Here is an 8,819-nt window from a genome sequence, read left to right on the forward strand (position 1 = left end):
CCGGTCAAAAGTTTTAGAACACCTACTCATTCAAGGGTTTTTATTTTTACTATTTTCTACATTGTAGAATAGTAGTGAAGACATCAAAACTATGAAATAACACATATGGAGTCATGTAGTAACCAAAACAGTGTTAAACAAATTAAAATATATTTTATATTTGAGATTCTTCAAATAGCCACCCTTTGCCTTGATGACAGCTTTGCACACTATTGGCATTCTCTTAACCAGCTTCTCTTGTAATGCTTTTCCAACAGTCTTGAAGGACTTCCCACATATGCTGAGCACTTGTTGGCTGCTTTTCCTTCACTCTGCGGTCTGACTCATCCCAAACTATTTCAATTTGGTTGAGGTTGGGTGATTGTGGATGCCAGGTCATCTGATGCAGCACTCCGTCACTCTCCTTCTTGGTAAAATATCCCTTACACAGCCTGAAGGTGTGTTGGGTCATTGTCCTGTTGAAAAACAAATGATGGTCCCACTAAGCCCAAACCAGATGGGATGGCGTATCGCTGCAGAATGCTGTGGTAGCCATGCTGGTTAAGTGTGCCTTGAATTCTAAATAAATCACAGACAGTGTCACCAGCAAAGCACCCCAAAACCACCACACCTCCTCCTCCAGGCTTCACGGTGGGAAATAGACATGTGGAGATCATCCGTTCACCCACACCACATCTCACAAAGACACGGCGGTTGGAACCAAAAATCTCAAATTTGGAAAGGGCAGATTTCCACCAGTCTAATGTCCATTGCTTGTGTTTCTTGGTCCAAGAAAGTCTCTACTTCTTATTGGTGTCCTTTAGTAGTGGTTTCTTTGCAGCAATTCGACCATGAAGGCCTGATTCACACTTCTCTCCTCTAAACAGTTGATGTTGAGATGTGTCTGTTTTTTGAACACTGTGAAGGATTTATTTGGGCTGCAATTTCTGAGGCTGGTAACTCTAATGAACTTATCTTCTGCAGCAGATGTTCTTCCAATCCTGTGGCAGTCCTCATGAGAGCCAGTTCATAGCGCTTGATGGTTTTTGCGACTGTACTTGAAGAAACTTTCAAAGTTCTTGAAATGTTTCGTATTGACTGACTTTCATGTCTTAAAGTAATGATGGACTGTCATTTCTCTTTGCTTATTTGAGCTGTTCTTGCCATAATATGGACGTAGTCTTTTACCAAATAGGGCTATCTTCTGTATACCCCCCTACCTTGTCACAACACAACTGATTGGCTCATACGCATTAAGAAGAAAATAAATTCCACATATTAACTTTTAACAAGACACACCTGTTAATTTAAATGCATTCCAGGAGACTAACTCTGTCACGTCCTGACCAGCAGAGGGCGTAATTGTGTTAGTTTAGGTCAGGATGTGGCAAGGTTTTTGTGTGTGTTAAGTGTTGTGTTGGTGATTGGACTCCCAATTGAAGGCAGGTGTGTTGAGTTGCCTTTGATTAGGAGTCCTATATAGTAGTGTGTGTTTTTCTTTGGGGTTGTGGGTAGTTGTTTTTGCACTGCGTTTTGTGTGCCTACAAAACTGTTGCTGTCGTGGTTATTATTGGTTTTCCTGTGGATGCTTTACTCTGATTCATAAAAAATATGAGTATCCACATTCCCGCTGCGCCTTGGTCCATTCTTGAAGACAGCTGTGACAGAACTACCCACCACAAAAGGACCAAGCAGCGGAAGAGGAGGAAGCCACAGGAGAACAGCGTGGATGGATGGACTTGGCAGGATGAGCGAAGATTCTGGGAGAACAAGTTAAGGGAGCTAAGGGAACCCGAGATGCAGCCCCAATAATTTTTTTTTGGGGGGGCACAAGGGCTGTTTGGCGGGGCGATATTTGAGCCCCAGGCCAGCTCCCCGTACCCTTGTAGGGCAGAGACAGACTGGACAGGTCCCGTGCTTTGGGGTTGGGGCTGTGGTGAGGCCTGGGATTTTCAGGCCGGTAGGCACAGTACCAGCGCCCCGCATGTGCCAGGGCGAGGTGAGCATCGAGCCGGAAGGGGTGATGCCAACCCTGCGCTCAAGACCGCCAGTGCGCCTCGACGGTCCGGTGTTTCCCGCTATACGCACTAGCATGGAGGTGCGTGTCTCCAGGCTGGCACGTCCAGTACCAGCCCCACGCATCAGGCGTCTAGTGCGTCAGCCCAGCCTCGCCAGTCAAGAGTCACCAGGGCTGCCCGCCAGTCAAGAGTCGCCAGGGCTGCCCGCCAGTCAAGAGTTGCCAGGGCTGCCCGCCAGTCAAGAGTCGCCAGAGCCGCCCGCCAGTCAAGAGTCGCCAGAGCCGCCCACCAGTCAAGAGTCGCCAGAGCCGCCCGCTAGTCAGGAGCTGCCAGAGCTGCCCGACTGCCCGGAGCTGCCAGAGTGGCCCGACTGCCCGGAGCTGCCAGAGTGAACCGACTGCCCGGAGCTGCCAGAGTGGCCCGACTGCCCGGAGCTACCAGAGTGGCCCGACTGCCCGGAGCTGCCAGAGTGGCCCGACTGCCCGGAGCTGCCAGAGTGGCCCGACTGCCCGGAGCTGCCAGGGTGGCCCGACTACCCGGAGCTGCCAGGGTGCCCCGCCTGTCCTCCGGCCCAGCCCGAGTGGCCCGCCTGTCCTCCGGCCCAGCCCGAGTGGCCCGCCTGTCCTCCGGCCCAGCCCAAGTGGCCCGCCTGTCCTCCGGCCCAGCCCGAGTGGCTCCCTTCCCTCCCTTATTGTTTAGGGGGATATTTTTTGTTGTTTGGGGGTTTGTTTTTTTCTTTTAGGTGCATTCCGGGGTCTGCACCTTGGGGGGTACTGTCACGTCCTGACCAGCAGAGGGCGTAATTGTGTTAGTTTTGGTCAGGATGTGGCAGGGTTTAAGTGTGTGTTAAGTGTTGTGTTGGTGATTGGACTCCCAATTGAAGGCAGGTGTGTTGAGTTGCCTTTGATTGGGAGTCCTATATAGTAGTGTGTGTTTTTCTTTGGGGTTGTAGGTAGTTGTTTTTGCACTGCGTTTTGTGTGCCTGCAAAACTGTTGCTGTCGTGGTTATTATTGGTTTTCCTGTGGATGCTTTACTCTGATTCATAAAAAATATGAGTATCCACATTCCCGCTGCGCCTTGGTCCATTCTTGAAGACAGCTGTGACAACCTCATGAAGCTGTTTGAGAAAATGTCAAGATTGTGAAAATCTGTCATCAAGGCAAAGGGTGGCTATTTAAAGAATCTCAAATATAAAATATATTTTGATTTGTTTAACACTTTTTTGGTTACTACATGATTCTATATGTGTTATTTCATAGATTTGATGTCTTCACTATTATTCTACAATGTAGAAAATAGTCAAAATAAAGAAAAACCCTTGAATGAGTAGGTGTTCTAAAACTTCTAAAACACAGCTGGTTGTGATACAGCCTGGATTTGTGTCTGTAGTGACACCTCTAGCACTGAAATGCAGTGCCTCAGACCGCAGTAATACAGCCTGGATTCGTGTCTGTAGTGACGCCTCTAGCACTGAAATTCAGTGCCTTAGACCGCTGCGATACAGTCTGGATTTGTGTCTGTAGTGACGCCTCTAGCACTGAAATGCAGTGCCTCAGACTGCTGCGATACAGCCTGGATTTGTGTCTGTAGTGACGCCTCTAGAACTGAAATGCAGTGCCTTAGACTGCTGTAATACACCCTGGATTCGTGTCTGTAGTGACGCCTCTAGCACTGAAATGCAGTGCCTCAGACCGCTGTGATACAGCCTGGATTCGTGTCTGTAGTGACGCCTCTAGCACTGAAATGCAGTGCCTCAGACCGCTGTGATACAGCCTGGATTCGTGTCTGTAGTGACGCCGCTAGCACTGAAATGCAGTGCCTCAGACCGCTGTGATACAGCCTGGATTCGTGTCTGTAGTGACGCCTCTAGCACTGAAATGGAGTGCCTCAGACCGTTGCGCCACTCAGGACCCAAATAAATGTAATTGAGAAAGAACCCTGACCTTCTGTTCTGTGTGATATAAAGAAACACATGTTACAAATATGCAAATATGAATAATATGATTTAAAAAACATTAATGATGATAATAAGTCTTTTAAATACATAGTATGCGACCCACATAGCACCCTATTCCCTATATAGGGCACTACTTTTCACAAGGCTCATAGGGCTCTAGTCAAAAGAATAGTGCACTATATAGGAAATCGTGTGCCATTTGGGACACACATAAAGGGGAACATTCAGGCTTCTTTGCACTGATTGGAATGCCTTCATCTGTTTCAGCATCTCACTTTGTTTGTTGTGTGACGTATGTGCTTGTTGTGTTGTTAAATGTGGCTGGGGGACTTTAATTCTGTAGCGGTGACCTTAACTGCCCTTGTTGCCTAGCTGGCCAAAAACTGTCCACTTGGCACTAGGTGAAGCTACGGACACACAACAGTGACGTGTGGTGAGTTCAATGACTGGATAGGCACTGGTTATTACCAAAGCCAGATTTACTCCCTTTACTCAATAAACCTTGATAAAGCCCCAGTTCATCACACAACAGATAGCTCCAACAACCAGAGTGACTTAGGCCAGTGTTTCCCAACTCCAGTCCTCCAGTACCCTAACAGCATACCTTTTTCTGTTGTAGCCCCGGCCAACTCACCTGATTCATCTTGTCAACTAATCATCAAGTCCTCAATGAGTTAAATCAGGTGATTTTGTCTGGGGCTACAACAAAAATGTGTGCTGCTGGGAGTACTGGAGGACTGAAATTGAGAAACACTGACATAGGATATTAACTGAAAATGACAAACAATTTTTCACCAAATGTAAATACCATTGTAGCCAAGATACACAAGGGATAGGCTCAGATGACTATCAAACAAAAAGACACACTGCTGAACTGAGCTCAGCCATAGACCGATGTAGCATCCACAGTTACAACTGATAAGTGGTACTAAAAGACCAATATATGGACACATTTCATCTGAATAATGCACAACGCAAACTCCATAGCCTTTCACAATGGATTTACAAATCTTCCAATGCACTGAGCACCACCACACGCAAACACACACACACAGTGAGGGAAAAAAGTATTTGATCCCCTGCTGATTTTGTACGTTTGCCCAATGACAAAGAAAGGATCAGTCTATAATTTTAATGGTAGGTTTATTTGAACAGTGAGAGACAGAATAACAACAACAAAAATCCAGAAAAACGCATCTCAAAAATGTAATAAATTGATTTGCATTTTAATGAGGGAAATGAGGTGTTTTTTTCTTCTGTTTTTTAAATCTAATTTTACTGCTTGCGTCAGTTACTTGATGTGGAATAGAGTTCCATGTAGTCATGGCTCTATGTAGTACTGTGAGCCTCCCATAGTCTGTTCTGGACTTGGGGACTGTGAAGAGACCTCTTGTGGCATGACTTGTGGGGTATGCATGGCTGTCCAAGCTGTGTGCCAGTAGTTTAGACTGACAGCTCAGTGCATTCAACATGTCAATACCTCTCATAAATACAAGTAGTGATGAAGTCAATCTCTCCTCCACTTTCAGGCAGGAGAGACATGCATATTATTAATATTAGCTCTCTGTGTACATCCAAGTGCCAGCCGTGCTGCCCTGTTCTGAGCCAATTGCAATTTTCCTACGTCCTTTTTTGTGGCACCTGACCACACGACTGAACAGTAGTCAAGGTGCAACAAAACTAGGGCCTGTAGGACCTGCCTTGTTGATAGTGTTGTTAAGAAGGCAGAGCATCGCTTTATTATAGACAGACTTCTCCCCATCTTAGCTACTACTGCATAAATATGTTTTGACCATGACAGTTTACAATCTAGCATCTCAACTTGCTCAATTTCCAAATTATTTATTACAACATTTAGTTGAGGTTTAGGGTTTAGTGAGTGTTTTGTTCCAAATACAAATGCTTTTAGTTTAAGAAATATTTAGGGATAACTTATTCCTTGCCACCTACTCTGAAACTAACTGCAGCTCTTTGTTGAGTGTTGCAGTCATTTCAGTCGCTGTAGTAGCTGACGTGTATAGTGCTGAGTCACATACATAGAAACTCTGGCTTTACTCAAAGTCAGTGGCATGTCATTAGTAAAAATTGAAAAAAGCAAGGGGCCTAAACAGCTACCCTGAGGAATTCCTAATTCTAACTGGATTATATTTGATAGGCTTCCATTAAAGAACATGTGTTCTGTTAGACAACATTTACATTTTAGTAGACGCTCTTATCCAGAGCGACTTACAGTAGTGAATGCATCCATTTCATTTCATGCATGCATTCTTTTTTGTACTGGCCCCCCGTGGGAATCGAACCCACAACCCTGGCATTGCACACACCATGCTCTACCAACTGAGCCACAGGGAAGGCCCTAGACAAGTCACTCTTTATCCACATTATAGCAGTGAGTATAAAGCCATAACACATACGTTTTTCCAGCAGTAGACTATGATCAATAATGTCAAAAGCTACACTGAAGTCTAACAAGACAGCCCCCACAATAATTGTATCATCAATATCTCTCAGCCAATCATCAGTCATGTCCAGTAACAGTGACTGGAGTCAGGAACCCAGGGCCGGCACGCTCATTAGACAGGATTACACAGCTGCCTATGGCAATCCTGTCCATTAACAGTGACTGGAGTCAGGAACCCAGGGCCGGCCCACTCATTAGACAGGATTACACAGCTGCCTATGGCGATCCTGTCCATTAACAGTGACTGGAGTCAGGAACCCAGGGCCGGCACGCTCATTAGACAGGATTACACAGCTGCCTATGGCAATCCTGTCCATTAACAGTGACTGGAGTCAGGAACCCAGGGCCGGCCCGCTCATTAGACAGGATTACACAGCTGCCTATGGCGATCCTGTCCATTAACAGTGACTGGAGTCAGGAACCCAGGGTCGGCCCACTCATTAGACAGGATTACACAGCCGCCTATGGCAGCATGTTGACGAGGGCAGCAAATTTCATGTGACACTGTAGGCCAGGGATGGGCAACTCCAATCCTCTGGGGCCTGATTGGTGTCACAATAACACATCTGACTCCAATAATCAACTAATCATGATCTTCAGTTTAGAATGCAATTAGTTTCATCAGCTGTGTTGATTGGGGATGGGGGAAAAAGTGTGACATCACTCCGGCCCCTGAGGACTGGAATTGCCCCTCCCTGCTGTAGGCTATACCTCAGTAAGCACGGACCGACGCTGATACCTTTTGGACACATTTTTTTGGCCCTGTCCGGACTGGACTTGGTTTTTTGGTGCAGTTCAGACTGGACTTGGTTTTTGGTGCAGTCCGGACTGGACTTGATTTTTGGCCCTGTCCGGACTGGACTTGGTTTCAACGTCCACGGACGTTGTTTTTGTTCGAGTCCGGACCAAATCTGAACCAATTATAGATGTCTATGTTTGGTTCAGATTTAGTCAGGTCTGGACCAGCATTGATTTGGCCCAAACCAGGGACGTCACTAGACATTCAGAACATCCGGAGCTCAACCCTGAAGACCCGGGGCCAACTCCGGGTGGGGGGGTTTGATCTCTGCGCGACCGAAATGAAGCACCCCACACTCTTGGCTTGGCACCTGAGCAGTGAACATTTAGCAGAAACATAACGCGATGTTGCATATCTCACTGCTTTCTTCCATGCACTGTGTTCTCCTGAAGTCAAATAATCAACACTTCTTCATATTAATTCAATAGATTGGTCAGTAAACCCATGGAATATGGTGTTAATAATATTTATACAAATCTATTAGCAAGTACATATTACAAGTGCATAACTATATTGTAATTTTCCATTAAGAAAAATTGTTGGAAAAAGTATTTGTATAATTTTGTTGCAATGTTTTCATAAACCATGTCCAATATTTGATTGGCAATAAAAACAAAAAGCCTCATGTTGATGTTGGTCACATTATTGCTAACTAATGTGAGCTAGTCATGTGGGCACTGTGCAGTTCCAAAACAATCCAAAGGGTGGCAGCCTAGACCACAAATTAATGTTTTGCATGAAATAATGTTGTAGTTTGGTTGGGATTTAGCAGGATTGGGATTTTAGGCTGCCAACCTTGATTATGTTGGAACTGCATAAATTTACATTAACAGTAGGCATGTAATATAACTGTAGAGTGTGTGTGTGAGTGGGGGGGTTAGTAAGTGATACTTGTTGGTTAGTTAGTGATACTTGTTGGTTAGTCAGTGATACTTGTCGAATGGTGAACAGAGCTCCAAAAGTTGGATTCAGTGTCCAGATAGCTAATCAATTACTGTCAAAACCCTGCTCATAAAATTTGCTAGGTAGCTAATGTTAGCAGCACTGCTAGATAGACTGTGTAGTCAACTAACGTCCCGCTCTGACATTGCTCGTCCAAATATTTATATATTCTTAATTCCATTCCTTTGCTTTAGATTGTGTGTATTGTTAGATATTACTGCACTGTTGGAGCTAGAAACACAAGCATTTTGCTACACCCGCAATAACATCTGCTTAACATGTGTATGTGACAAATAAAATGATTGATATAGTTTAACGTTATCTGTCAGTACAGCTTTGAGTCAACATGTTGAAATGTAAATGACTCTAATCTGGTTTACTGTGAGGTCAATAACTCTGAATAGCATCAACATGGGCTAAGAAAATGTGTTACAGTAGAGGCAAGATAACAAGGTTTACCTCCAGTTCTCCATCTTTACGCCGAAATGTCTTTGGATGAATCAGAAATGTCTTGGAAAACCACCTTGACCCCACCTCCTAAAGTGCCACCTCACACAGAAATGCTGCTTTTAGGCAGCACTGAAAAAGGGCAGGACAGGTTCATTCATGATTGGAGTATTCTTTGCAGTGTGTAATACAGTGTAGACTAGTTTGTTTTTACA

This window comes from Salmo salar, unplaced genomic scaffold (genome assembly GCF_905237065.1).
Source record: "Salmo salar unplaced genomic scaffold, Ssal_v3.1, whole genome shotgun sequence".
Taxonomy (NCBI): Eukaryota; Metazoa; Chordata; class Actinopteri; order Salmoniformes; family Salmonidae; genus Salmo; species Salmo salar.